The sequence below is a fragment of the Nycticebus coucang genome, chromosome 10, assembly GCF_027406575.1.
Source record: "Nycticebus coucang isolate mNycCou1 chromosome 10, mNycCou1.pri, whole genome shotgun sequence".
NCBI lineage: Eukaryota > Metazoa > Chordata > Mammalia > Primates > Lorisidae > Nycticebus > Nycticebus coucang.
In genome coordinates, this window is record NC_069789.1 from 54,134,452 (window position 1) to 54,158,381 (window position 23,930).

General features: G+C 47.1%; 1 protein-coding gene and 1 long non-coding RNA gene across 2 annotated transcripts in view; one reads left to right on the plus strand and one right to left on the minus strand.

The window, feature by feature from the left end:
- Positions 1–23,930, plus strand: part of PLXNA2 (plexin A2) — a 217,915-nt gene that overhangs the window by 35,897 nt on the left and 158,088 nt on the right. The window lies entirely within an intron of this gene.
- On the minus strand, positions 7,346–22,830 carry LOC128596041 (uncharacterized). The gene is made up of 4 exons (XR_008383051.1): positions 22,705–22,830; positions 17,447–17,486; positions 15,860–15,996; positions 7,346–9,596 (listed from the first exon to the last, which is right to left on the minus strand). It is a non-coding gene; the product is annotated as an uncharacterized LOC128596041 (long non-coding RNA).

Consider the following 23,930-nt stretch of genomic DNA (forward strand, 5'->3'; position numbering starts at 1 on the left):
ACAAAATCCACATGTGCAATGCTTGCATAGACTGAGGGTCAGTGCATTATCAGAGGTAAGAAAATAGGCAACTATTCACCAGAAGGTGGAACAATTCGAGCAAAACCAGTGAGTGCGGTGTGATCAATGCAAGGCTTTACTGAGAAGAAAGATTGCCAGGGTCTGCCTAAAGACTGATGAACTGATGAGTTCAGGGTCAGGGAGAAGAGCATGTAAAAGCTTGGGTGTCACACGGGGGAGGTACAAAGCATAGGCAAGGAAGGTCTACCATGCTCAGAGGAGCTTGCAAGGCTTAGGCAGGTAGAAGCACTGAGGGAATCAAGTGAAAAGGATTTAAGATCTTAGTTAACCACAAAGTTGACATGAGCCAACTGTATGATACAGCTACAGCCAAGTTAGTCTTCACCACAGTAACAAGAACAGCTTCCAGGTCATGAGAAACAGCAACTTGACTTTCCATTGGCAATAACATTGCAGGAGGGTATTAAACAAATTAATGTGCCAGATAAACAAGAGCTGGCAGGACATGGGAATCATGCTATGTGTAGGATATTTTTAAAAGGATGTTAACCCAAGGAAAAAAGAATGAATAAAACAAGACATAACACAGCTATGTTCAGATAAGGTAATTTACTGAGACTTATTATGTGTCAGGTGCTATTTTAAGAGCTTTATATCTATTAACTCAATCTTATATAACTCTTATGAGGTAGGTACTATTATCACCTCCATTTTAGAGATGAGGAGAGAAGCCAAGGAAGGTTAAAAAAAAAAGTAATAACAGTTTTATTCAAAGCCACATGGCAAGTAAATGGCAGAGCCAGGACTTGAGGCTCGATTATCTGGTTTTGCAATCTGTAACCTGGGCCTTTAAGCAGTGGCAGATGAGTTAGACTTAATCAGTGTGGCCCCAGAGGGCAGAATAGGGTCAATGGGTAGGTGTAGGGCATAGCTGCTTTCCACTTAATAAAGGCAAGAAGTTTGTTACAGCCAAACTTTTCCAAAATGGAAAGAGGTGACTTAAGAGGGAATGAGTTCCTAGTCAGTGGAAATATGCAAGCAGTGACTGGAGGTCACCAATCAGATGCTGGGCATGAAATCACTTGATCTTTTCAGCGATGCTGCCACTACCTCCCTGGCTCCTTCAGCCATATGTGTGGTAAAGGAAGGCAGGCTAGGGCAGAGAAGAGGGGGTGAAAAGGGAGGTCACAGCCCCCATGTGTGGGCTTTAGAGTCAAGGCTAGGTTGGAGCCTGCCCTCAACAGAGCAAAAAGCCCCTCAGGAAAAGAGAATGAATAAAGCAAGGTGGGAAGCAGGTGGGAAGGGTTTGGCAAGGATGGGGCGAGGCGAGGCCAAGACAGGTGGGCAAGGGAGCCTGGGGCAAGATGTGCCCCAGGAAAGCAGGATCCTCTGAGGCCTGGGCCTACTTGACAGTAATGACATCCCGCCTGGTTAGGGACAGGCCTTGGGATTCCGCATGATAAGGATTGAGAGCAAACGCCCCAGCAGGTGGTGGAAGAATGGCTGTGGCCTCTGGAGTCTCATTTAGTATAGGTTTCAGGGAAGAGTCAAGGGGGCAACTCAAGCACAAGTCATGGACACAGGAGGAAAGGGGACAGGATGAACAGGCGAAGGATACCTGGACAGTGGGAGGAAGGACGTCTGGAGGTTCAGAGTCACATTCTTCTGATTTCTTCCTTCCACTTACAGCTACTAAAACCACTCCCTCAGGCCTGGTTTCACACCCCCCGCAGGGTTAGTCACAGATACTGGAGGGTGGTCTTTGGTCTTGACCCTCTAGCCTCTTGGCCCTGGGGTCCTTTAACAGCAGCAGGAGCTATGGGCTGTCTTTTCTGTAACCCCTCTAGAATCCTTGCCTGCTGCCCAAGCACTGGGGACATGTCCTTTATTTACCTTGTCTCTGCAACCACTGTAAATAACACCCTCCTGGACCCCACAGCTTCTGACATAGGGGCAGCTGCTAAGATATACCCCTCTTTTGACAGTCATAAATCCTTGAGGACAGCGACCTTCCTTTCCATATTTATGTCACTGTCAGATCCAACACCTCTCACCCATTCAGTGCTCATGGGGTAGATCTCGAATGTCCCGGGTGCCTTCTTCACACCAGAGCCCCCTTTGCACTCCTTGGAATGGAATCAGGCACCAAGAGTGACTCCTGTTGACGTGGCTGGTTTGCAAGGAAAGGAAGATATGGGTTGGTGGGTCAGCGTGAGGAGGGAAGAGGGCTGGAGTGGCAGGGGCGTGAGGAGCCAAGGAAATGGGTAAAAGGAAAGAAGTTTGTTTTCTAGTTAACATCTGGAAGAGGGAGGAGTGGTACTCTCAGAAATGTTGACTAGGTACAAGGGGACAGCATTTATACTGTTGTCTGGAGAACCCCAGAATAGCATGGATTCCATCTGCCTCGTCTGGCCCAGGTACAGGCTTATCTATAGTAGGGAAGCAGGTAGGAAGGCCCAGGTAACCTCTACTGTCCCCCACCATCTTCTGTGTCTAGGACTCCTAAGACCATTTTGCAAATTCACGGAGGCTTTCCAGGCTCTGGAGACAGGTCTGCTCTCATCTGGCACCACCTTCTTTCCCATTAGCTAGCTGTGGCTACTGAAATATCTGTGAACGTCTTAAGGAAAATTTTTTCTATCTTTCCCTAAAGGACATAGTAGCCTATGTTCTCTAGTCCGCAGCCCACAGGAAGCCCTGAAGTCCCAATCCTATTTTTCTCTTTGTAATCACACCGATGTTTTACTAAGAAAAGCCAGGAAAACTGTAAGCTTCTTGCAAAAACAGCTTAGGTGTTGGAAAATATCTATCAGGAGCACCATATTAACTCTCCCAAGCCCTCAGGTATTTGATAACACTATTTATAGGACACCTTTCCACTCCTTTCCATCTTCCTCAACTATTTCAACTAGGTGTGGTGATTGCCCACTGCACCTCCACCCCATTTTACAGATGTGGAAAACTGAGCCCTAGAGCTACTAAAAATCTCACACAAGGTTATATGCCCACCTTGCTCTCCATTGATAATATTGACATTGGCGTTTAGACTTTCTCCCCAAGCACACAGAGCTTTCCTAACCTGTTACTTGGCTCCCCTCATGGGGTGGAGTTGCCAGGGCGGACGGAAGGCCAAGCTGGATAAAAAGCTGAGAAACATGCCTTTCTCCTGTGCCAACCCCACCAAACAATAGCCACTCAGAGTGGAAATGATTCACTCGTCTCGTCTCTCAGTGTGAACCTTTGATTGAGTAAACAGCCAGAAATGTGGGGCCACTTCTAGAAGACCTAATGGCTCTCTTGGGACCTGGACTGTTGATCTGACAGCCAACTCTCCCAGGCATCTCAGCAATGTGGGGGCTACACAGTAGGGCGCAGACACCCTCTCCCTTCCCCAGAGCCTGTGTGGAAAAGGTGGGGTGGTAGTTCGGGCGCTCACCACCACATCCCTAGTAATGAGTTTGGCTCTCTGCCCAGGCTCCTGCCGCCAAACTCGCTGTTTGTTTTGTTGTTTTATAGGCCTCTTGGGTCCCAAGAACTGGTCTTCTGAAAGCTGGGAAAGGCTGCATTGGGATGGCACAAGAAAGGAGGCATATTTACAGAATTTTCTACCCCCTTTGTCCCCAACCCACTCACCCCAGCCAACCCATCCCCCTGCTTGACCATGGCAAGTGGAGATGGCAGGGGTGGTTCTATCCAGAGCCCCAGTGAACCCTAGGGAAGGAGGTCCTGATCCCTCAGAGCCATTCTGGAAAGGGAGAAACTACAGACTCATTTATATTTTGTACCCCACATGCAGTTTCTTATATACTTGAATCTTGGACAATTCTTGCACAAGGCACCAGGCTGTGTGTTCAGCTGGCCATTTCTCAGTCCAAGAATGAGCCCTGAAGCTGAAGGCTTTATTGCAGGGCAGGTGAAACACAAAATATGTGTTTGGGGGACAAGGGGAATGAGAATAATGATTCAAGCTCATAGAATCCAGGTAGCTCAAATAGGCCATGCAAAATTTTCAAGAGGCCAAGCTGCTCATGTTCACAGAGGTCTCATCCTTAGGAACATAGAAACCATATACAGGCATGCTCTTTTAGCCATTAAGCTGTGCCTGTCTGTGGATATGGGACATGGACATATATCTCTTGGTGGGAAGGGAATTAGTCCACTGGTCCACTCCTCTGCCTTCAGGTAGAGACAAGTTTGCATAACAAAGGGTATATATGTGCTTAAAAGATCCAGTCCTGACTCTGTCCTACTAGCTGTGTGATTTCTGAGCTTCAATTTCCTCAACTGTAAAAGAGAGATAATTCTCGTACCTGACTCATATACTGAGGATTAAATGAAATAATTCATTATTGAACTAATATTTACTGCATACCTACTGTGTGCTAAGGACTTGGTATACAAATAATAAACAAAACTCTCAAAAATACCTGCCTTTATGGAGATTATGTCATAATGTGGGAAGACAAACAACTTAAGTAAGTACATAATATAGTATGTTAGGCAGGTGATAAGCCCAATGGGAAAAATAGAGCAATAGAGAAAAAGTAAGCCCTAATGGAAATAATTCATGGAAAGGAGTACATAAGCTTGGGCACGTGCACACTTAAATATTACTACAATTGTTACTTACCCTGTGAACCTTCATTCTTTTCTTCTGTGGAGTAGGGTACTAATAAACACTTGGAGTATTTATGTAAGGAGCAAATAGAAAGTCTTAATATAGTGCTTGGCGTGAAAGTGCTTCTGTTATTATTACACTGACATCTTTGAGGCTTCCCCCAAATCCTACTTCTTCCCTGGCTCCCCAGGGTAGCGAAGCTGTCAGATCAGGTTCCTTTTTAGTGACATGTTTGCAGGGTCAGATGGAAGACGAGAATCCTGTCCCCTGCCCCCAGCCCTGAGTCATGGGAAAAAATACTTAGAAGACCAGACCAGCTGAGCCTAACTAATCTAATCCTGCTGGACTTTGGCATGCAGTTGCATTAGTCACCAGTGAGAGCTTTCCTAGTCTCCTATCACCAAACAATATGTACCGGCCCCCTTCCCAGGGCAGGGCTGGGGGAAGTGTTGGTTCCGCTGTTGTGGCTTTGCAGAATTAACTAAAACAGGCCCATTTTTTTCCCTTTGCATGCTCCCAAGCCAGCCCAATATCCTGGTGCCTCACAGCTCTGCCTCAGATGAACTGTGGGATCTTGAAGGGGCCTCTGTTTATTCAACTGGACCACTAATGTCTGCCTTGCAAGGTAGTGGTGCATATCAGACGTGGGGAATGTAAAATATAGTAGAACCTCGGTAGTTGACCACCTCCTTAAGTTGATCTAATTTTCATAGACCAGACATATACCACATGTACGTATAGGTACATTAGGTCCATGTCCTTAGGTTAACCATGTCTGTATGTTGACCAGTTTGTTACAGTCCCTTGGGTGGTCAACTTGCAGAGGTTCTCCTGTATCTAATACAGAGCCCAGCACATAGTGCTTAATGATTGACAGCCATTGCTGCTCTTACCACTGTGACTACGAGTGTGACCCCTACTCTTATTCCTACTACCACCGCTGTTTTTCTTCTAAGGGCTCAAATTCATTAATTCCACATAATTTTCAGATGATTAAGAAGGGTTGGGCTATTTTACTGCACTATTGCAGATGATGATACCGAAGTTTAAAGATTAAGGACTTACTTGGGGTCATGTGGTAAATCAAGGGAAGATTGGGAATCAGAGCCAGGACTACAAAGATTCCAGGGTGGAAATGGGCTGAGCATGCAGTAAGGTCACCTGTATAGTCCAAGAAGACCAAACTGAAAGCTTGTGTCTACTTCAACATCCGTGTCCTTGTTATCATGAGCCTCTCTGTCCAGGGAAGCAGGAAATATGTGGAGAAGCAAGGTGGTAAAAATGAACCTGGAGTTTTGTCCTTCTGAGTCTGTTCCTGGGATTCTACTCCCTTTCCTGGCCTCAGCCTCTAGAGAGGTTTCTAGGCTCGAAGGTGGGAAAGGAGTTCAGAGCTGATGCTGCTGGGGTTGTCCCACTCAGCCATCACCTTTCTACACGGTATTCAGATTTCTACTGCAGAGGCTGGTACCACCAGCCAGTACTCCTCAGCTAATCTGGAAGGAGAAATGGCATCAACAAACTTTAGTAATGAACCAGAAATTCCACACTTGACTATTCAGGGATGGGTGAGAGGGCAATCAAAACAGGGGGAGAGGCTGGTAGGACCCGCTGAGTGAGTAAGGCTCCCAGACAGGAAGGTTGACAGCATCAAGCAAGGTCAGTTAGGAGTCTTTCCTTAAATTGTGGGTAGACAGAACCTTAGAAAACTGGTCCAGCCTTCTGACTTTGGGCAGATGTCAAATGTGTTGTTCCATGTATGGATTTAGGAAGGCAGAGTGATCTTCTCAAAGTCACCCAGTTTCTTAGCCACAGAGGCAAGACTACGATTCAGGTTGTTGAATTTCAATTTTTGGACCCTTCTCAATATCCTGTTAAGGAATATTCTCTCTGTGCGAAAGACCAGACTGACCTCTGCCTCTCTCTAGCATGCAAACATTTTCTAAGCAGTGCCTAAAATTGGGCTGGGGATCATTCCCCTGGGGTAAGAATCTGGTTTAGCTTCCTGTGCCAGGCCTGACCGCATGGCCTTGCTCTGGGATGACAAGCCTTCCAGAATCCTCAGTCCACATGTCTTGGAGAGTATACCAGAGCCCACTCAGCAGGGAGGCCTCCTTAACCACAAAATGATTATCTTGGAGCTAAGAAGTTTTGACACATAAGAACCCTGAATCGGGCTCTCAAGCATTCTTTATTAGCCTTCTTTCTAGATGGGCCACTTTTGGGGGGCTGGGGAATGAGGCCTACCATAAGTTAAGTACTTCCAATATGCTAAGCCCTGAGCTAAGTGCTTTTTCAGCTAAGCCTCACTAACCTTTGAAAGGTAAGGATTTATACCATCGTATGTCCATTTTACATATGGACAAGGTGAGAGTCAACCAAGTTAAGTAACTTGCCAAAGTCACACTGCTCCTAGGTGGAAAGCTGGGATTTGAATTAGGATCTCCCTGACTCCAAACCTGTGCTTCTAACTGCTAGTTTGGGGCATTCTATTGGACTTCCCTAAGATTCCATTTGTCTACCTGTAGCCTACCACCTGCCTTACAGAGAGCTGCATGAAGAAGCACAGGGACAGAGTGGAAGTGAAAGAGCCGCCACTTGGCCCTCTTTTGAGTGAAGGTGTCCAGGATACCCTGGACACGGCAGCTGTCACCTCGGCACACGCTGCCTTGCTTGTGTCCCTCTCTCCAGGCCTCCTCCTCCACCCCCTCACCCCTCTTGGCCCAGGTCACAATGGATGGGGTGGCAGCCTTTTGTGCCACACACAGTCCCCAGCTGACTCCCCTTTCTCCAGGCATCATTGTTTACCATGAGCTTTCTGAAGGGGAGACAAAGGAGTGTTGCTGACAAGGCCAAAAGCTGCCGGGTAAAGCGTGGGGCCTGGGCCCATCACTCATGCATCCCTGGGAGCCCCCAGGCTCTTCTTCAGAGACATTGTCTGGGATCTTTTGTGTGCCAGTCATACCCATTCAGAGCTGGCTGGGCAAAGGTTTCGGCGAGGACAAGGAGAGCACTGAGAAATGGAGTCATTTTGATCTGGCAAAATTGGAAGAGACATTAATGCAATAGTTAACAGCAGACCACGACTGGGGGGATGGGCCTGAATGCTTGTTCTCTGTTTATGGGGCTTATGCAATTCCATCAATATTGATGCCTGATGCCTTTGATTCTGACACTAATCATTGCTATGAATTAAATTTGCAGCCATATAATTAGGATTGCTATTAATAGGGCCCTGAGCTAAGCACTACGATGCAGCGTGTCTTTTTCTTGATAGAAAATGGCATCCTTGGAACTCTGCTAATGGGACGCACCTGGGATTTGCCAAGAATGATGTAAAAATTATACATTCTATATTTGTATTGGTCTTTTACTGAAATACCAACAAGCAAAGGTGAGGCTGGAGCAGAGCCTCACTTCTACCAGGTACTGTGGGCAGCAATTAGGTGTCTCTGCTGCTCTTTAAAGTCTTTAGGAAAGGATATTCCAGAGCCAGTATTGGCTGTTCATGGTCCAGTGTCAAAGAGCTCATACTCAGGAAGTTCTTCCTGAACTCTAACCTAACACTAGTCAGTTCAGGCTAAGAGACTAAAGACTACGGTGATTTCCTTCTCAGGCTTTATGGCAGCTATGAGTCAACTCAGGGAAGAGGGATATCTTCCTACATCCTCAGGTTGGTTGAAAGAGGCTGGACCAATCCCCTACTGATAGGCCCTGTGGGGCCCCATTTCTGGATGAGAGCCCACTCACAACTGATTCCATGCCCTCCCCACCTAAAAAGCTCCCTGGGCCACAGAGAATCAGTTCACTTCACACACCGAAGAGCCCACTGCTGCACCTGGTGGGGAAAAATGAGCTCTGTCTTATGCTGAGATGCTTCTCTAGGTATATTTGGAGCAGATTTAAACACCAGGAAGCCCAGTCTTTTATTACAATCAGGCTCTCAGTCCAGCTTTGGAGGGTCTCAATACCCATTCACCTTTAGCCCGAGGAATCACGTGTCATTGTACCTGAAGGTTGTCTCACCCTTTTCCAACAGTGGCACATGGGGTGACCTCCCTCTTCCGCTTAGTATAGTAATTTGCACCAGTTGACATAAGAGATGCATTAGTCCCTGCTCTTTTGACTTTAGACTGAAAATAATTTTTCTTTCAAACCATCATTTATTGATATTCTTCTTTTGTACTTTTAAGTCATTGTGAAGCAACAATGGTTGGAGTTCAAGTTCTAACTCTACTAAGTATGTGACCTTGGCTAAGTTACTATAACCTCTTGGAAACTCAGAATTTAGGATTCTCACCTTATTAATTAATTAATTAATTAATTTATCTTTGCCTTTTTCAAAAATGGCACTTTTTATTGGCTCATTTAACTGGGAGTGCAAAGGCAGGATGAAGCTCAGTGTTGGTTGATTCAATAGGTCAATGATCTAAATAACCACATCTCATTCTGCAGTCTAAAGTGCTACTTTCATCCTAAAATATGACCGATAAGAGCATTCTTCCTTACTGAGGGTGCTTACTTTAAAAACAGGGACAATATTTACTTCAGAAGGATTATAATAATGTTAAATAAGTATCTAAATTGCTTAGCACAGGTCTACTACATCTAATAAGATTCCCTGCCCTGACCCCTTTCTTTTTTGCCTCATATATACCTTGACACAGGGAACAAAAGAGATAGCTTTTTACTCCCAGACACCCCCACTCAAGGTACCCATGCCATTCAGAAGAATGCTACTTTACTTTCCACCCATTCTCGGGGACAGCACACAGAAAATTAATTCCTCCAAAGCAATGGTGTACAGGAAGCTGAATTGTGAATGCTGCCAGGCTTTGTCTCCCTACTGCCATAGTTGCCATTGGTTCTCTTTGTTTTCAACTTGCCCAGGTCTTGAGTAGACTGGATCCATCCTTGAGTTCAAGGCTGAGAGTCCTACTGCAATTCACAGGCATCAGCGCTTCAGTGATAGGGAGAAAGGGGCCAAAGAGACTTATTTCAGTATCACCCGAAACAGAAGCTACTTGGATGACAGCATCTGTGTTTACTTCTGTCATCTGCCCTTCTTGTACACCGTACATTTATCCATTATACATAGTGCATACTTAACAGGCAAATGTGTGGCTGGGTAGCAGTTGATCAATGGCCAACATTAGCAGAGAACATAGGTACTTGTTAATATAAACCCCTAGCAAACAGTGTGTGTGGTTGAGTCTACAAGTCCCCGATATTTCATTATTACCAAACAAGTATTTTATTCTTCATATCTCAAGTTAAGTATGGGTAGGATTGTTGTTGGGTGATTGTTGGTGCTACTGTTGTTTTGGTTCCCACTAAATAGAGAACGTTAATCTGCTCCTTCAATATTGGAAATCAGCCTGTTGTTGAGAAAGTACTCAGTTACTCATATATGCATTCAGTTATACATGGTACATAACCAGACTCACTCCACTTAGTTATCATGTCATTTGCTAGATCTTGTATGATAGAACGAAACCTTCAAATCTGAACCAGTATGATGAAACTGCAATCTCCCCTCCCCCACCAACCTCATACCTCCAGTCTTTCCTGTAGTCTAATTGCTGCCCCTCTTGAAGCTGCAAAATGTTGGGTAGCTTCAATTTCAGACAGATTGTTGGTATCCCCAAAGGAATAGCCACAGAGAAATGGAGAAAAAGATATGCCCAACCTCCCCCTACCATCAAATCAAAGAAATAAAAAATCTGTCTTCTTGGTGCCTCCCCAGTATTTATGTCTGAGCTTAGCAGACACTCCTGGGCTGCAGCCAGTCTGTGTATGAGCGTTAGTCCATTACGCTTTTTATGATGCATGTTACCCACCCCTAACCAGCCCCCTCCCCCCACAGGGAGGAACATTTTAAGGAACATTTTATGACTATCCTTTTCATTTCTGGAAAGAGCTTCACAGAATGGCAGATGCCTGAATCTTCCCACTCTTTGGGGAGCTATTTGTAGGCAGCCTGTCCCAAGCCATAAACAGGAGATAAACCATAGCCACTGGCAGTAAATGCAGCCAAGTCCAAGGAGATGCAAAAAGGGGGACGGGGTAAGCTCAGTGGTGACTGTGCAAGCCCAGTGGCTGGTGGGTCTGGGGTAGATATTACTCACAGGAGAGTTACGGGACTAGGTCAGAAGGGGATGCCACCCTCCAAGATCTCCATGAAAGCTAGAGGGAAATCTTACCACTCTTCTTCACATCTATCTCCCCAACTAAAGCCACTTATCCCTTAACTGTGATAAGAACCAGTTTGCTTTCCAATCAAGAGAGGATTCCCTTTGGCATCGCTTTCTCCTGCAAGCTCCTGCTGATACATAGATTCCTACATGCCACTCACCTCCCACGGATGCTTCTAGATCTTACAGCAACTCCCTGTGAGCTTGTCTGCCTTCTACCACCCACTGTCCCTGTAACACCCACTCCAACCCCTCCTCTTTCTCTCTCCAAAATTCCCTTCCCTCATGGCCAAGATCAAGACTTATCAATCTATCACCACTACTTCTGGTTCATTAAAACTTCAGCATGGACTCTGCTGGCCGTGACAGTGATATTTATTTATCCCAGCTTTTGAGCTGCACTGACAGCAAATCACATGGGATGAGATAGCACCTGGAACCAGCTTTGCTCCATAAAGGACACCCCTGGGAGAAGCAAATGAAATTGTGAATGAGTGCTTGGTCTAGTGGAGAATTCAGACTCTCCCTGTACACGCAAACAGCAACTGAAAGCTAAAGAAGGGGATGGAAGGGGCTGGGGGGAGGAGAAGGTCAGGCAGCAAAGCCCTGAATGAGGAGTGCATGGCTCTGCTTTCCCTCTCATCAGCCCCATCTTGGTGGTGAGATGTATTGAGAGAGTGGAGGTGATGGTGTTCTCTTTTTCTTTTCCTTATTTGGTTTTGGACTCCACATCAAATGGAAACATGCAGATGAAAGTGATATGCATTTAAAATGTATGTACACATCAGACTGCTGGAGATAGTAGCTATTATACTGCTTGTATGTTTTCTCTTTTTTCCCCGATAAGCTGCTAAATTATTTATTGGGCACTGGGCTTTAATCTCATAAACTGCCTGCAGGGCTCAGGCCCCAGAAGCCTGAGCACTGCACAAAACACATACGCCAGGCAGGTTGCGTGGGACACTCCAGTGACCCTAGGTAGTGATCAGTCCTTCTTACTTGGCCTCTTCCCCCAAATCAGCTCATTGTGATGGGCATTCTAGTTTTTCTATCATCATGAACTTGGAAATGGATTTTAACCTAATAGCAGACAAGGACCTCAATCTAAGCACAGAGTACAAGCAGTAGCCATGGTAAGAGGCTGTTCTCAGAACGTCTTTCCTTGGCCAAGGGACAGGCCTTAGAAGACAGTGTATAAAAGTCCAGGACCACAGGCCACTGTTGTGTGCCCTAAGCTATGAGATCCCTCTGCTTCTCACCCCTGACACTTATGAATGAATGACACTTTTTATATCCAGGGCCTCTATTTGCCTCTTTAAAGTAAAAGAGATCTTCATTATCCCCCTGGCTCCCAGGCCTGAGAGCAACTCACTTGGTCATTCTCTTAACTACTAAGATGAATAATGACATCCTGGAACTTGTTTAGTGGTTTTAGTTATATAAAGAACTTTCATGTGTATGTCATCCATTTCGATCTCATCTTGTGATCTTAACCCCAGGGGCTATGATATTATGAAGAAGTTGGCCCAAACTGATCAAGTGGTTTGTCATTATCACTTTGTAATGACACTGAGATCAGAACCTACACACCCATCCTTTGTTCACTCTAATCGTCATCTAGACGTGTGAACTAATTAGTATTTGCTAGTGTGGAAACTGAGGCACAAATCATCTCTGATGCTGAGAGGCCCTAAGGCTGTGTGGGAGTCATGTCAGCACCAATGCCCTTGTCATAGAAATTTGAGCACAAAAAGGGTAGTGCTTTCCAAACCCTGGGCCTCTGCTCCCTTTGAGCAAATGAAGCAGTGCCAACACTGTCTTGGGTTTCATCATTCACTGTGTTGTGACAGCCAGAACCTTGTAACTCTCCCTTGCAAAATCAGGGAGGCCAGGAAACTTAAGAGGAGGATATTGTAGTAGTTGAACGCACAGGATTTTTAACCCATGTTCCAGGATTTGGGGAGTCCATGATCTACAAAAAATGTATATATATATTAGAAATGTAAGTACACATATTTTTGTGTTTGTGTGTAGGGGGCCTATTACTTTTGTCAGAGTCTCAAAGCTTTTTATAACCCCTGAAATGTTAAGCTCCTTTGCCTAATGGTTTTTAGCAGTATGCCCTTGAGCTCTAGGGTGGCCCCTCCTAACCCCTAGTTCCGCACCCCTTCAATCAAAGCATCTTGCCCTCATTTATGTTATATACCAGGGTAGGAGTATGACATTTTTTGTTGTTTAGAAAAGAAGGTTCAAATGACAAATGATGGAATGTTAGGCCTGGCTGAACACCATGTGGCGTGCACCCTATTCATGCATCATATTCACCAGCTGCCATATGTACACATATACACAAGCACGTGCACACAAACTCCCCATCCCCAAACCTGGTGTCAGTAGCAGCAGAACAATACAAGCCTGAAAGAACTCAAATCAGGGGCAGGAGGTGAGCCAGAGACCCCAGGCCGGGACATTTGATCAGGGACCATGGAAAGAATGGGCTGTTGAAGGTTGTACCTTTGAGAGGCAGAGTATAGGTCATGGTCATGGTTGTAAAGACAGACCAGACAGTACAGGCTGGCAGAGGAGACCAAACAGGTGGCTCTGAGTCATTGTCGAGGGAACCAGATCAGGCCAGAAAGCATAAGCTCCATCAGCTGGTGCAGCTTAACCCTGCCATGAGGCAAAGGGAGAGAGTCCATTTGGGGATGGCAAAAAATGCCCCATGGAGCTCTGACGCTTTTCCATGCTCCTTCTCACCCAGGACTTTGCCCATGGTATTCTCTCAGACTAGGGACACTTTGCTATTCCCCTTGCCCAGATAACACCCCCTCATCTTTAACATGCTGTGGTGTCATTTCCTTTAGGAAGCCCCCAATGTATGCTTGACAGTATCCTGATCACGTGGCTGTCAGAGCAAAGGAGTATAGGAGTCCAGTCCAGGGCATGGACTCTTCTTAACCAAAGAGCTAAAGAGTCTGGTTCAATCCTTGTTCTGCCTCTTACTATCTGCGTGATGTGGTGACAGTCACTTCACTTCTCTGTGCCTGTTTCCTCATCTGAAAACGTGAAATAATAGTTTCTGCCTCACAGTCTCATTGTGAGAGACATGTAAATGAGTTAATACACGTAAAGCACGTAGATCAGCGTCACAATGGAATAAGTGCTCAGTAAATGGTAATATTATTATTGTATGTAGTATTACAATTACCCTTTTTCTTTTCTCTTTCAGTACACTCAGCAACTTTAGGATAAGGATAAGAGATGATAAACATCTCTGAGCCTTTGGTACCAGCTAGCGTAACAAAGAGTCAATACATCTTTAAAAGGAAGATGTGGGGAGAGGAAAGAAATTCTAGGACAGGAGCCATCTCTCTGCCCTACTTGTAAAGTTCTTTCTTGATATGAGCCAAAAGGGGCTTGCAGGTGTGTGCCATGCCTCCCAGTGAGGGAGGACTTTGGGGTTCCTATCAATGTTTGTGGCTGCCCATGGGCAATGGACAGGTTTCTCTGGGGGGGTACGCATGTTTCAGGCAATCACATCTCGTACACAGAAATCCAAAGCAGTATGGCTGCAGCCAAAGCCTTTTGTGGCTACTCTTTCCCAGAGGGAAAGTCCATCAGCCTCACTCAGCTTGCAGCCTCACTCACCTGTCAATGCTCCATCCTAAAGCCCTAGCAGATGCTGGGTCTGCACCAAGAGACAGCTGGCAGCAGAGAGTGAGTTGGGGGGCCGGGCACTAAACAGTGCCTGGTTCCTAGCCCCCTCTGTCATTCCATCAATCCTCCAGGGTCCAGAACTACAGAGCTGTGCCCATTGCTACTAGTATGTTCATTCATGCATTCATATGCCCATTCAAAAAAATGACTATTACTAATGATGCCTACTGTGTGATTTCAAATATATTACTTGCTGCTAATATCTATGTGCATCATATAAAGCCAGTGGTTCTCAATAGGGGATAATTTTGCAAACATTTATCAGTGGGTAGAAATACCTTTTGATTCCTACATCTGGGGCAGAGGGTGCTACTGACTAATGGGTAGAGGCCAGGGATACTGGTGAACACCCTACAGTGCATCGCACTTCCCCTAACCCACAACTAAGAATTATTGGGCCCACAGTGTCAATAGTACTGAAACTGAGAAACCCCAATCAAGGCAACAAACATTTATGGAGTATCAACTAGGTGCCAACTACTATATGAACCACCGCTCATGTAATCCTCAGAAAACAACCCTGTGACATAGGTGCTATGACAATTTATTTTTCCTGATGAGAAATTAGACTCACAGAGGTTAAATTATTTTCCCTTTCTTTCATGTAATATGTCATTAGTAGACAACTCAGTACTTGGTGGATTGGAGAAGCAAAGCCAGGTCTTCTGGCCCCAAAGGCTGCTCACGCCCTAAAGCTTTCTGCGCAAGGTGGAGAGAGATAAAACATGAAATAAGCGATTGAGAGAGAAGCTTAAGTTCAGAGAGGAAAGTGTAGTTCACAACAGCCATTGGGAATGAAAAGAGATATGCCTTTCCTTCCTCCTTCTCTCCCAGTCTCCATCCATACTCAAACACACACACACAATTGAACAAAATCCTTGAAGCTCAGTTTGCCTGAGGGTTTTCCTTAGTGTGGGTGGTGATTTTAGCTTGAGATTCCACCCTCCTTCCCCGTCCCCTCCAAATATTTGTCATCTTACAAACACAGCCAAACCTTTGGCTGGGAAGAGGGCAGAGATATTTCCCCTGTTCCTGAAGTGTCTTGATAAAGATCTGCTGTCTCCCAGTCTGCAGCTCTCCTGGTGCTGATTTAGTGCGTGCAGTAGGAGGTGTGGCATTTTATTTGTAGCTCCTGATGGGTGGGCTGTCTGGACAGGGGCAGCTTGTGTAATGGGAAGAACATGAACTTCGGAATCAGACCATTGATTCAAATCCTGTGTTTGCCACCTGCTCAGTAGACACTATTGGGCAAGTGACTTAACCTCATTGAGCTTGGGTTTCTTCATTTGCAAATGAGAAAGGTGATACCTACCTTGCAGGGTTGTTCTGAAAATTAATTCAGTTATGTTCATCATTCAGCACAGTGCTTGGCAAAGAGTGAGTACTCAAGAGATGCTGGCTGGTATGTCCATCTTTCTGCTTCATCCACGGGTTGACTTTTTCTAAGAGCTCAAAGAAAAGGTGAGGAGGAGTCAGGGTACCCTTCTGCTAATCTGTGCCTCCCTGCCTACCCTGGGTCTCCTGTGGGGGCCCAGTGTATAGGTCAGCTCAGGCCCCCAAGGTCAACCCCAGGATGAACAACTTTGCCCTGTCACAGCTGCCACCTCCTCCCCTGGAGTGGTGATGTGAGCAGGACTTATCACAGGAAGACTCTCCGTGTTTACCCTTCAACTCTGCAGAGGTTCAGAGCACAGTGTGGAAGAGTTGAGCAGTGGTGCTGGTTGATCTTTTGAAGGGATGAATCCCACCATTGTTTAGGATCCTGAGGCTGACAGGGATCCTTACAACATTTTGTCCTAATGACTGACTATCCTTGCTACTGGCCTTTTTCCCTTTTCCTGTGCTTCTCATAGCGGATATCTTTGGGATGGATGGAGATAAGAGGGAAACTCACTCCTGGAGATCCTGCCGTGCTAGCCCCTTTGCTACCCTGATGTAACCCTTCCCCTCCTGGTTACACATATCCCACCCACCGGGGGCAGGAGTGCATGAGCCTTTCTGTAAGATGCCCAGGACAGGAGCTTCCAGACCTCTCTGCCTTCTTGTCTTCTGGTGACTTCTGCAACCTCAGGGGCAGGAAGATGTTATTCTACATGTGACAGTATGCAGTATACTTTTTACAGCTCATATAGTTCTCACAGCAGCTCATAAGGTGGGTGGGTATTCTTACCTCCATTTTGAAAATGGGTTGAACAGAGACACCCATAGATTATTCAGGCAGTAAACAGTGCATCCCAGAAATAAATTCCAGTTTTGTGGCTCAAAGTTTACAGCCCCCATGAAGCCTCAGTACCCTTGCGGTGCCTTTCCTTACCCAAAGCAAGTATTCAGACAATATTGTTAGAACCCCTGCTATGTGCAAATGCCATAGGTTATAGGCTAAAGGAAAAGGTAAAGGACAGCACACCATGAGTCCTTTCCTGGGCACCTGTCTGAAGTCATGAGATGTGTTTGTGTCCTCATAACTTCCGCAGAAGCCTGGATGGATATAGGTGCATCGTTAAATCTGTTTGAAAGTCTGAGATGTGTTCACCTCCTTCTTACTTCCCTAAGGACAGGATCTGGGTGCACCCTTCTCACAGAGGTTCTGGCGTGCAGCACAGGGGTGGAGCAATAGGGACCTGGGGAAAGGAAGCCCAGAAATCAAGGGGCCTGGGCTTCAGTCATGGCTCTACAGCCACTGACCTTGGAGAACTCTCCCAAATTCTCTTATCTTTAAAATGTAGACATTGATCACTCCAATTCCTACTTCACGGGATGGTGGGGCAGACCTAATGAGGTAATATGTGTGAAAGCATTTGGTGAGCTGCCCTCCATGGAGCAGATGCCAGCAGTGAGTGTCCTGGTTCTCTCCCCTACCCAACCCATCTGATTAGCAGGCTCAGAAAGAACCTGATACCTGCAGGCTGGATCCCAGGAGCTCGTGGCCGAGTGACGCCCTGCAGATAGAGAAAAAAAAAATTGCCAGGTAAGATCTTGGCCATTGTCCTAATGGAAAGGGAAGTGACAACTGAGGGAGAGCAGAGTACCCTCCAGATGTCTTCCTATAGAGCTGGCTGATGTGGTCTGGCCAAGGATAATTTTTAGCTTGAGAAGTTTACAAATTGGCTTTTATGAGGTCTAGTTTAGAGAACTAAGCTCAAAGTACAGGAAAGAGAATTTCAGTGTTCGTGAGGCTTTCTTGGTGGTACACTCCTTGTTAAGGCTGTCACTCCCGCATTCCTCCTTTCCAAATCCAGCCTCCCCATGGTCTCTCACACACACTAGAGAACAGACATCATCAGCCTCTCTGGCCTGCGTAACAAAAAACATCTTTCTCTTGCTGGTTGATGACACACCCCTGCCAGTCGGAGAGCCATTATCTTTTCCAGATGTGGGATAATTGCAGGACTAATCACCTCTGGGGACCACCGGGACCCTTCTCTAGGGGTCTCCAGGTCCTTTTATTTAATCCTTATGACAGTCACTAACAATAAAGAAGAAAGTGGTAGATGCGGAGTAGAGGAGCTGAGCTATTTGCTCAAAGACACAGTGAGCTGCTTATAATTCCAGTTTGAAACTCTCAGGTTTGCAAAAAACTGAAAATGTCTCTTGTCCCTCCCCCTGCCTTCCTACAGGAAGGATTTTGTACAAAATAACATTACAATTCCCAGTGCATCTCTCCGTCCCGTAGCTACCTTTCTGCAGATGTGGGGCCACCTACTCCCCCCATTTTCTTCATCACCGCCTCCTGCCTCCAAGCCTACCTTCCTGAAAGACGTTCTTGACACTGTCATTAAACAGCTGCCAGCAACACCTGCTGGCATTTTCTGTTGCAAAGATAACAATCCAACTTTAAAAAGAGAGACTAGAAAACAAGAACGACTAGGAAGGTGGAGTTGTGGGTTTGGGTTTTATTGTGGCTTTTTATTGGTTGGTTGTTTGTTTGCCAAATTACATTTTCTGTATTTCTCTGTTGATTCTCATGTTCCTTTGCATTTTCTGCTATTTGTGAATCCCCTCTCCCACCCTCCGCTTTGAAAATCAAGAAAAGAAAACCTGTTTTAGAATTACATATGGTGGCAACATGTGGCTAGGATCTTAATATCTCAAAGAAAAGTCACAGGGCTGTCTCCACCTACTCCAATCTTTAATAGTAGAGAATGAAAGAAAAAAAAAATACATGAGAAAGCCAGCCTTTCTCTCCTCTCTTCCTAGGCCCCCTTCCAAAAAATGCTGACGTAGAGGATGAAGATAGTGTTCTCAGAGTCTTTGCCTAATGATAACTCCCTGACACCTGCTGGAGGTATCCCAGGACTTCCTGTCCTTGATCCCTGGAATTTCTCCTGTTTATCCAAGGATTCAGCATAGGGCTCTACCCCATCTTTGCTTACCATCCAAATGGTTGCTAAGCCTTGATAGATACCTCCTCTGTGTGCCCCACCATCCTGCCCGCCCACAGAGTGTGGCCCACTCCTAAGCCACCAGCACTCCCTCCTCACCCACACCTGTCCCTAAGTGCCACTGGATTCCACTGTCCAGCTCATTTCCTCCTGCCGCCAGCTGGAAGAATACAAAGCTTATTATTATTTTTTAAGGCAATAGGTAGAAAGTGGTAAAATTTTTTTTCTGCTTCTAGATAGAGGCCAATGAAGAATAAAGTGGTGGCTTCAAGAAACTGAGTTATATTTTGAGGTTGCCAGGGGGTTGGGGGCTGGGGAGGGCAGGAGGGGTTGGGTTACTGGAAGCCAGGTTCAAGGCAGCTCTGCAGAGGTCATCCCCAAGCTGTATGTGTGGGAACGATCAAACTGATGACACTGCTGGTTTTCTATTGTGTCATGGAAAAAGCTTCTAGGAGATTCTTGCCAAGTCTTTAGAAAAAAAGATATATATGTATGTATACAGCTAAAGATATGTGTATTTATAGAGAGGTATATGCAGTCACGGGGCTCTGTGGTGAGGAGGAGGGGCCTGTGGGGAACAGCAGAGCACCGGGATCTCCCTGCAGAGCTTTTTGGCCCTTTAACAGTTGAGCATTACCCAAGGTACCTGGATCCTTGGCCTAATCCCTAGAGCCCCAGCTCCTGGGTTGAGAGCCTCCCTAATGGAGGCCATCCTCTGATCTGGGAGTTTTCCTTTGAACTCTTCAGTTAGTTCCCTGTGGCCTGGAGCACAGCTTGGGAGGAAATCATTCTGGGAGTCTGTGATCCTGAGCAAGCTAATCTTCAGAGCATAGTGCAGAGAAGGGATCCCACATGGGAAGGTGCAGGCGAGGCCTGAGGGCGTGCCTGCTAACAGATGGGAAGGAAAGGCTCCGGATTCATGTCTACTTTCACCTGTGGGCAAAAAGTTTAATTGGACTATTGGGCTTGGAAGGGCCCAGAGCCTGGTTTTAGAGGCACTGGGAGGGGAGGCTTGCCTGTTTAACTGCGACCTTCTGTTGGCCACCTCAGAGTCTGGAGGCACAGCTGGGACTTACTGAGACACGGGCTAGAGAAATCTCCCGGGAACAGCGTGGGGTACACGTGCACAGACGTGCGTGTGTGCAGGCACTCTTCCTGACCTCTCTGCACCGGGGACCTCACAGGGCGGGGAGAAGCAGCCTCTGCCCACGCGTGAGCTGGTTGGGAGGCTTTGCCAGGTGTGCCAGTATCTGCCTTTGTCATCTCTCATTCCATCTCCATCATATCAGCAGCTCTGAAGGTTGGCTGAAGCGTAACCGCTTGCCTCACCCCCAGCCTGTGTCCCTGTCCCATTCCTGCCTACGCCCGCCCCAGTGGAGGCCCAGGGTGTGATGAGTAAGTCATTACACCCACCTTATCTGGGGCCTGCCTTGGTATACTTTCCTTGACTTTCTCTAAAGCAGGGGATTGGAGATGGGAGGCAGAATATGATTGCAACACTCATTTGGCTGTAGCTGCCACCTAAATTCTTCTGCTACAAAAGCCTCCCCCTTTCTCCCCAGGCAAGCTGAACAAGACTTGAGCAAAGAGACTCAGGGTGGAAAGAAAGCCTGCAAGCTGGCAGCAAGAACATTCTCACCACCTCCCTTCCCTCCTCCCTGTCTCACCCACACCCATCCTCAGGGCCAGTGAGCCCTCATTCCTGAGGACCAGGCTATCATGTGCACATGTGAAGAAATCAAGAATGAAAGTGGCACTCGAGTAATACTTTCCTGGAGCAGCACTGTCTAACTTTCCTTGATGAGAAAACTATTTTATGTCTGTGCTTTCCCATAGGGTAGCCACCAGCTGCATGTGGCTATTCAGAGATTCAGATGTGTTTGGTGTGCCTGAGGAGCTGAATTTCTGATTTTACTTAATTTTAATTAATTTAAATATAAATAGCTACATGTGGCTAGTAGCTGCTGTACTGGATGGTGCTAGAATATGAAGTAGAAACACTTAGAAGTCTAGAATGCATTAAAGCCTAAAGGACTGGCCTTCATCTCCCAGTCCCAGTTGAAAAGGGGTGGTTTTATTAGGTGCTGCAATGCAATTGCTTTTACTTCTGCCTCAGAATAAACCAAAATTCCAGGCTGAAGCATCAGACAGGGCTCTTTCTGCTAATTGTGATCTGTTCCCCATGTAAAAGAAGCGGAGAGGTGCCTAAGCAGGAATGGGGCCCAGCAATTCCTCCTGGGGTGCCCCCTCGCCCTCTCCCGCCCCAGCCTCACCCCCCGAGCAGGGCACTGTGCAGAGTGGTGCTGCAGCTGCACACATCTGGTCCTGCCCCAGCGCTGCCCCTCCCTTTCGTTTCTGTCATCGACGGGCTCCTGGCCACTGATGGTCAGCAGAGTCAACGAGGCCCCACAGACCTCCCTTCCGGCTCTCTCCTCTCCCTCATCCCCTGCTCAGGAAGGTGAAAGGAGAAAGAGAAAAAAAGAGACAGGAAGGCAGAATGAGGCTGAATTGAAATGTTAGTGACATTCAAGAAAGTGACTTTGTGGGGCTCTCACTGCCCTCCCTCTGGATTCAGGATGAACCTTGTCTGGTCGGTGCCTTCTCCCTGAGTTGCCAGACCTGAGCCTGCCCCCGCCCCCACCCTCCCATGCACACAGTAACACATGTGCCTCATCCCAGACTCTGGCTGGTCCATCTGTGACCTTTGTTCTTCTGACCTCACCTCTGGGAAGGGGGAGGAGTGCCCGAGAAGAGCTTTCACTCCCCGATCCCTGACGGAATAAACTCAACTCCCCTCTCTGTACAACCTCCCCCAGCTCCTCTGGGTAAACAAGTGGAAGAAAGGAAAACTATCTTTCTGGGCCAGGAGGTTGGCAGCCTCGGCCAGATTCCATATGTTGAGAAAGCCTAGAAGGTGTTCTTTTTTCTGATCCTAGCCTCTCAGCCCACCCCCAGCCAGAGGTGGGATCACCCTGTCACCCTGTAAAGTTGCATTAATTTACCAGGCTGCCCAGCAGCCAGATTTTCCTAGAAAGAGACTGAGCTGCCCATCCCAGGAATGGGCTGGAACCCAGGACTAGGAGCTGCAAACTCCTTCTGTAGCTCTGCCCTGGTGGAGGGCTGCTCTTCAAGCCCCTTTTCTTTCCCAGAACTGCAGAGGAGAGCTGAAGAGCCCTGGCTTGTGACTAAGCAGCAGAGGGATGGCAAATGCACCTCAGTTTCCCCATCTGCAAAATGATGGAATTGCACTGTCGGGCCCTCCCAGAGCTACATTCCCTGCACAGAACTTCCCAACATTTTCATTTGTGTGGGCAGAGCAAGGCATTTTTAGTAGTTATGCAATTGTAGCAAAATACTCTTGGAGTTTTTTGTGGTTCCAGTTTCTCAAGTAAGAGAGACAAGCTTGCTACTCAACTCCTTCAACTGGCTTGAGTCCCTGCTTATCACATTCTAAATTCTGGAGCTGAGCTGAGCTGAACTAGACTGAACAGGCCATGCCTGGGGAGAGAGGAGAGGCACTAAATAAACTAGACTTTGTTTGCCTAGCAGCTAGGGCAGGGAGGAGTCGAAGCGAGATAGCAGAAAGAACTTCCTAAATCAGACAAGATCTCAGGGGAGTGTAGCATTTCTTTCCCTGGCAAAATTTCAAAATAAAAAGTTGGAGGAGTATATTTGCCTCTTGAAAATTAGTTTTTCAGGACGTGATTTAAAAATATACATTCTCCTACTGTTTCACTGTACACCACCACTTCCCAACCCTAGACCCTGTCCCTACCTTTGCAGTGGTATCAGGCCCACAGGGAGCTGGTGCACAGATGGTGGGAAAAGGTGGGCTGTAGGACAAGGGAGTTTTGCCATCCAAGCCCCTCCCTGACTTCTGACCTCTGCACCTTTCTTGCTAGTGATCCCTAAATTACTGAGCTGTCTAACCCTCTCAGGGGGAGTGGGACACAAACTGGGCGGATGGGAGGTGGAGCAGAGGAAGTATGAGGCGAAGGTCAAGGGTCTTTTCACAGTGTGTTTTGGCAAAGGAGGCCTGGGGAGCAGCCAGTGAGGCCGGACTTTCATCTTTCTGAGCTGCCCTAATGCGGGAAGCAAAAGCTGTCACAGCAACAGTGATTTGGAGCATGTGCTCTAGGGGCCTGGGGCGCACCCCTTGGGGCCAGCTCCCTGAGGGAAAGATCAGATAACAGATGTGGCCTTACCCTGCACCCACTCCTGTCACCGCACTTCTCAGCCTGGGAAGGCAGCCTGTCCTTACAGGGATTTGCTGGGAGGGAGGACTCCTGTCACCGCACTTCTCAGCCTGGGAAGGCAGCCTGTCCTTACAGGGATTTGCTGGGAGGGAGGAAGATTCAGCTTGGCTCATCTGGGTGAGGAAGCGGGTAGATGGATGGTCTCCAGAGCCCCAGCCAGCATGGAGCTTCTCTGATGTTCTTGGAGTCCTCGGCATGTCCCTATCTCGCTCCTGGCCCAGCAAATTAAGGTCTGAAAAGAAGGAAGAGATCACAGGCACAGAGCTTGGAGGGTGGAGGTTTCCCACTGAGTGGGAAGGCTTGCAAGGCTAGAGTCTGGAGTTCCAGAGGACCTGGCCTCCATCATCCCTCTTAGACCTGGGCAGAGGGGAGGTGCCAAAGGCCTGGCTGGATCAGGGCCAACACATTTGCTCTTCCTCCCCAGCTATTCCCATTTCCCTGATCACAGCCCTCTTGACCCTCCTTAGGTGTCTTCTGCCCCAGCCCTCCTTAATGGCTTTGAGGGAGGGGCTGGGCAGTGCCAGCAAATACTCCTGAGGGGTTAGGACCCAGTGCAATGAGCTGGTCTTCAGCAGAGCAAAGTCTCCCAAGGCTTGGGCAAAGGTGTTGCGTGGCCCATGTCTCCACGCTGTCTCCACACTTGCTAGCCATGGGATTTGGGGCAAGACTTGTGATCCCTGTGGCTCTCCATTTCCTCACCTGTAGGACAGGGACAGTAATAGTGCCTCCCATGTGGCTTCAACCT